At 43.3% G+C, this 6,000-nt stretch overlaps 1 long non-coding RNA gene across 2 annotated transcripts in view; it reads left to right on the plus strand.

Annotated features, from left to right (window-relative positions):
• Nucleotides 1-4,769, plus strand: part of LOC122463638 — a 53,812-nt gene extending 49,043 nt beyond the window's left edge. Inside the window, exons 3-5 of one of the 2 annotated variants that reach the window (XR_006287194.1) lie at nt 490-597; nt 1,949-2,177; nt 3,016-4,769. This is a non-coding gene — a long non-coding RNA (uncharacterized LOC122463638). Of the gene's footprint in view, nt 1-489; nt 598-1,948 lie in introns of both variants that reach the window. The other variant, XR_006287189.1, reaches the window with a different exon arrangement.
• The last annotated feature ends 1,231 nt before the right edge of the window (nt 4,770-6,000 follow it).

Raw genomic sequence — 6,000 nt, forward strand, 5'->3', positions numbered from 1 at the left:
TTTGCAGAATTCGTTTGGTTTTATGGGAAGACAGTAGTCCTCCTTCCATATGCACATGTAAGCAAGAACGGAATACAATACTCGGGTCAAGATCTACCCTGAAAAACTGAACCAGAATTTTGCTTGAGGGAAAGTTGTACTGCAATTTTATTACAAAGCCCCATTTTTACTAGTTTATAATGGAGATATTCCTACAGTGATAAATTAGTGGAATTTTATCTTTTAATGTACATTGCAGCTATACTATTATGTTTAACAGAATGAATTAAGTCTTAGACTTTATCATATGTGGTTACTTATTTAAATTAAGGCATTTGCAAATTAGACATACATCCTCTCCACTTATTTCCACCTACAAAAAAGCACACCATCCACAAAACCAGTGTTTCCCCTAGACAAAGATTTGAACCCACTCCACCACCCTAAGGGCAGGTCTTCATTACCCACTGGATCGATCTATCGGGGATCAATTTATCGCGTCTCGTCTAGATCCCCAAATGCACTCCACGTCAACTCTGGAACTCCAGTTCGCGAGAGGCGGAAGCGGAGTCGACGGGGGAGCGGCAGCGGTCCACTCACCACCGTCCTCACGGCCAGGTAAGTCGACCTAAGATATGCCAACTTCAGCTATGCTATTCACGTAGCTAAAGTTGCGTATCCTAGGTCGATCCCCCCCCACACACCCAGTTTAGACCAGGGCTAAGTAATATGTGATGTTGTGATGCTGGTGCACAGTGAAGTAGCAAAACTCCAGATGCTCACAAATCAATGCAAACCTTTTTCTTGCCAAGTGCCCCTTGTTAATGTGACTGGTTTTGGCATTACAGTAACATCAGAAAATCCTCACTGCTAGCATCAAGGAGTTAAGTGTGCCAGACTTCAAAAAGCCTATAGTCTCTGACTTTCTGAACCCCTTTCCCAGGCCCCACAAAAGCATGTCAGGCTGTTCCATGGTAGTCAGTTCTTATTGCCCTTACCTAAAAAGATTCTCTGCTGTAAAGGAGTCCTAGGTTGCAATGGGAATGGTAGGGAACTGGAACAGACTCTTTTATAACAACAGGAACTTCATTTGTAGTGCATGCATGCTGAAGGAACAGTCCTGGGTTTCCTATCAGCATGCCTGAAGCATAATTACACCTTCTGTAGTCTTGAATCACCAACTAAGGGCCTGCAGTAGTATGTCTTTGCCTTACTGTATTCAAAGAAATGCTGAGATGGAACCTGTGGACAACTAATGTGCTGCAAGGACAATGTGACAATAGTTCCATGGGGACTGCTGAGGGATTTCTAAGGAGCTGCCACAGAGACTACATACTGTAGCAGTGCCAGATGTACTGGTTTGTGTACTGCACTTTGCTCTAACACATATAGTTGCAAAACTAAGCCATTCAAACCTAAGTAAATCACTAGGTCTCTTGGACTAATTTTCAATATTGTCAGTTTTTCATGTTTTCAGCATGGGGGGTGTCCCTCCAACTCTGTCACTCTTTCATATCTCCAAGACAATAATTCTTTTTTAAATTCTGCCTTTCTGCTTAGTTTCTTATTTTTCCTTTTAATATTTGTCTCTCACATATTTGCTATGACTTCTCAACCACAATTTTCAACTCCAGCTATGGTTCCAAATTCCCCCTAAGGTCAAGTGTAGACTAGGTCAAGTGTTCAAGTTTAGTCTCCTATAGTTGTGTTTATTTTTTCTGATGCTATTACATTTAGCAGAACCTCTCTCCTTATTGTTGTAAATGTCATGTCCCTCCTCTTTTTCCTTTTAATTCTTTATTCTCAGCCCATTTTCTTTATCTCCATCTATCTTTCCCCATGTTCCTCTTCACTTTTAAGTCCTTCTTCATTCCCCCAACAATCATGTTTTTTTTTTTCTCCATTTCCCCCCTCTACATCTATCCTGTCTCCAAACAATTCTCACTGCATTTGCTATCTCCTTACACAGGAATTGTGTTGCCAGATCAGACCAGTGGACCACCAATACTCTGGACCACCAATACGCTGCTGAAAGCCATCTTAACCCCTCCACCACTCCCAGTGCTGCACAGAGCCCGCCTCAGCCTGATCAAAGAACCTGGCTCACTTTGTTCTAGTTTAAATAGCTGCACAGAATGGAAAGCTGTGGAGACCAAAGACCCATAGTGCAAGGCAATGACAAACCAGGCACTATATCTGTGAGTACTGTATATCTGTATATACTGTATACCTAAGTACTGTATATCTTTATCACAGCATGAACCCCTCTCCTGAGGTATGTGCTAACCTCAGATTAGCCAAGAGTGCATTGGAATGCACAGCAATGCAATGGGCTGAGTCATGCTTGCTTCTTCTGTGCAAGAAGATAACAAATGTCCTTTGAGAATGGAGGTATGTATGATGGTATGTGAGATGTATTTTTGATCTGACATCATTAACTGAAACAAACATATGGAATGCAGAGTGGAACATTATCATGAACTCTATTCACATGAAACCTCTGTTTTTGAAACAGCGCTAAATGTGATCCCCAGGCTCCAGACTACCAAAGAGCTTGAAGTATGGAAAAAAGGAGTCCAGGTTGTGTTTAAACATCTGCACAATGTCTTGCAGATGACAGGTACCACAAGAAAGGGTACCACAAGACATAGTATAAAAACAAAAGAAAATGGAGTGATTGTAATAACTCTCTCCTTAATAGCGGCAAAGAGTCCTGTGGCACCTTGTAGACTACCAGACGTATTGGAGCATAAGCTTTCGTGAGTGAATACCCACTTCAGAGGCAGGTATAAATATGCAAGCACGAATCAGGCTAGGGACAATGAGGTTAGCTCAATCAGGGAGGATGCGGCCCTCTTCTAGCAGTTGAGGTGTGAACACCAGGGGAAGAGAAACTGCTTTTGTAGTTGGCTTCCCATTCATAATCTTTGTTTAATCCTGAGCTGATGGTGTCAAATTTGCAAATGAACTGAAGCTCAGCAGTTTCCCTTTGAAACTGCTCTGATACTCTGCTTAATGTTTCTTGCATTTGCATAGGTCAGTCTCAAAAGAATGCAAGTTCTTGCTGAACATGTATATCCGGAGAGACTGTGGCTTCCATGAGGGTAGATCAGCTATCAGCATGATTTTTGTACTAAGACAACTTCAAGAAATGTGTCAAGAATAAGGAAAACCTCTCTACACCCCCTAGATCTTACAAAGGTTTTTGACTTGGTCAGCAGAAAGAAGCTTTTTGAAATGCTAGAGGGACTTGGTTGCCTTTCTAGGCTCCTCAGTTTTATTTGATTGATCACTGTCATACTGGACTGTAGACTACATGCCATAATGGAACAATCAGACAGTTTTGACACCACTGTAAATTAAAGGGATGCATTTTTTTTGCACTAATGCTTTTCAATATAATCTTTTCTCTGCTGCTTCATCATGTGTTCTCATCTAGCACCAAGGGTGTACATTGTTGTATAAGATTAAATGGAAAACTCTTCAACTTTTCATTTAAGAGCAAAAAGCAAAGTTGAGCACCTACTGATAAGAAAGCTTCTTTTTGCATGACACAGTGTTTGTCTCAGACAGTGAAGAGGAACTCCAGCAGCTTTGCACTAGCTTGTGATGAAATTGGACTAACCATCAGTCAAAAGGATAATGATTATGGCACAAGGTGTGTTGACTACACCAGAAGTTTTCATAGCTAGAAGTTAGGTACACATTCTGCTTAATACTCTGTGACAAGATGGCCGATGTTTGTATTGTGGGACCTGGGCTTTTCTTGTGGGGGGATCCCTTGCCCCTACTCTTGGGCACTCAGGGCCCCGCTAGTGGCCCAGTAAGGTGATAGAGGAGGGAAGCGGGGGAGGGGTCTGGGTTTGCTCCTTGTTCTGAGTCCCAGCCCCTCTCAACCCCTGCAGGTTTCTTACCCTCTTCCCCCTTAGGTGGGGTCACCCTTGGTCCTTAGACGCTGCAGGGAGGGAGTCTCCTGCCCTGCCGGGGCAGGGTCTCCCTTACTTTGGTTCTCTGGTCTTCCAAATCTCACAACACACCTCCAAGCTCCAATCCTCTCTCCTTCCTCCTCCTCCTCTGACTGCCTGAAGCAGGGGGGTTTATTAGGTTCCTGACAGGTCATTATTTGACTACAACCCTCCCTATTCTACAGGGAACCACACCTTAATAAGCCTAGGGCTTATATATTTCTCCTCTAATACTCTACCACTGCCCCCTGGCCCTCCTGTATCACAACTCCCATGAGAAAGGCAGCCACTACGTTCCGCCACCTGACCAAGTGCATGTGGGATACACTGAACACCACAATATAGGTCTACCAGGCATGCATTTTGATCATGCTGCTGTATGGTGGTGAAACCTGGACTACCTACAGCAGGCATAAGAGAAGTCTAAACACCTTCCACACCCACTATCTTTGCCATATTCTGAATATCAAGTGGGACACTAGATTTTCTGACACCAAAATACCTGAGAAAGCAAAATTACCAAGTTTCTCAAACACAGATGTCTCTGTTGGCTTAGTCATCTGCACGGGATGGATGATAGATGCATTCCAAATCATGTCCTGTAGGGAGACCTTGCAGATGCTCCAAGGCCACTGGGTCAATCTTCAGATTCAAGGACATTTGCAATGGCGACTTGAAAATTTTCAACATCAATATGGCAAGCTGAAGATAACAAGCTACAGTGAAAAGAAAATGAGTACTTGTGGCACCTTAGAGACTAATAAATTTATTTGAGCATAAGCTTTCGTGAGCTACAGCTCACTTCATCGGATGCATTCAGTGGAAAATACAGTGGAGATTTATATACATAGAGAACATGAAACAATGGGTGTTACCATACACACTGTAACCAGAGTGATCACTTAAGGTGAGCTATTACCAGCAGGAGAGCGGGGTCGGGGGTGGGGGACAACCTTTTGTAGTGATAATCAAGGTGGGCCATTTCCAACAGTTGACAAGAACGTCTGAGGAACAGTGCGGGGTGGGGGACGGCGAAATTAACATATGGAAATAGTTTTACTTTGTGTAATGACCCATCCACTCCCAGTCTCTATTCAAGCCTAAGTTAATTGTATCCAGTTTGCAAATTAATTCCAATTCAGCAGTCTCTCTTTGGAGTCTGTTTTTGAAGGTGTTTTTTTTTTTTTTTTTTTTTTTTTGAAGTATTGCCACTTTTAGGTCTGTAATCGAGCAACCTAAGAGGTTGAAGTGTTCTCCAACTGGTTTTTGAATGTTATAATTCTTGACATCTGATTTGTGTCCATTTATTCTTTTACGTAGAGACTGTCCAGTTTGACCAATGTACATGGCAGAGGGGCATTGCTGGCACATGATGGCATATATCACATTGGTAGATGTGCAGGAGAATAAGCCTCTGATAGTGTGGCTGATGTGATTAGGCCCTATGATGGTGTCCCCTGAATAGATATGTGGACACAGTTGGCAACGGGCTTTGTTGCAAGGATAGGTTCCTGGGTTAGTGGTTCTTTTGTGTGGTGTGTGGTTGCTGGTGAGTATTTGCTTCAGGTTGGGGGGGTTGTCTGTAGGCAAGGACTTGCCTGTCTCACAAGATTTGTGAGAGTGATGGGTCATCCTTCAGGATAGGTTGTAGATCCTTGATGATGTGTTGGGGGCTGAAGGTGATGGCTAGTGGCATTCTGTTATTATCTTTGTTGCGCCTGTCCTGTAGTAGGTGACTTCTGGGAACTCTTCTGGCTCTGTCAATTTGTTTCTTCACTTCAGCAGGTGGGTATTGTAGTTGTAAGGACGCTTGATAGAGATCTTGTAGGTGTTTGTCTGAGCGGTTGGAGCAAATGCAGTTGTATCATAGAGCTTAGCTGTAGACGATGGATCGTGTGGTGTGGTCTGAGTGAAAGCTGGAGGCATGTAGGTAGGAATAGCAGTCAGTAGGTTTCCGGTATAGGGTGGTGTTTAGGTGACCATCACTTATTAGCATCGTAGTGTCCAGGAAGTGGATCTCTTGTGTGGACTGGTCCAGGCTGAGGTTGATGGTGGG

This window comes from Chelonia mydas, chromosome 1, assembly GCF_015237465.2.
Source record: "Chelonia mydas isolate rCheMyd1 chromosome 1, rCheMyd1.pri.v2, whole genome shotgun sequence".
NCBI classification, from domain to species: domain Eukaryota; kingdom Metazoa; phylum Chordata; order Testudines; family Cheloniidae; genus Chelonia; species Chelonia mydas.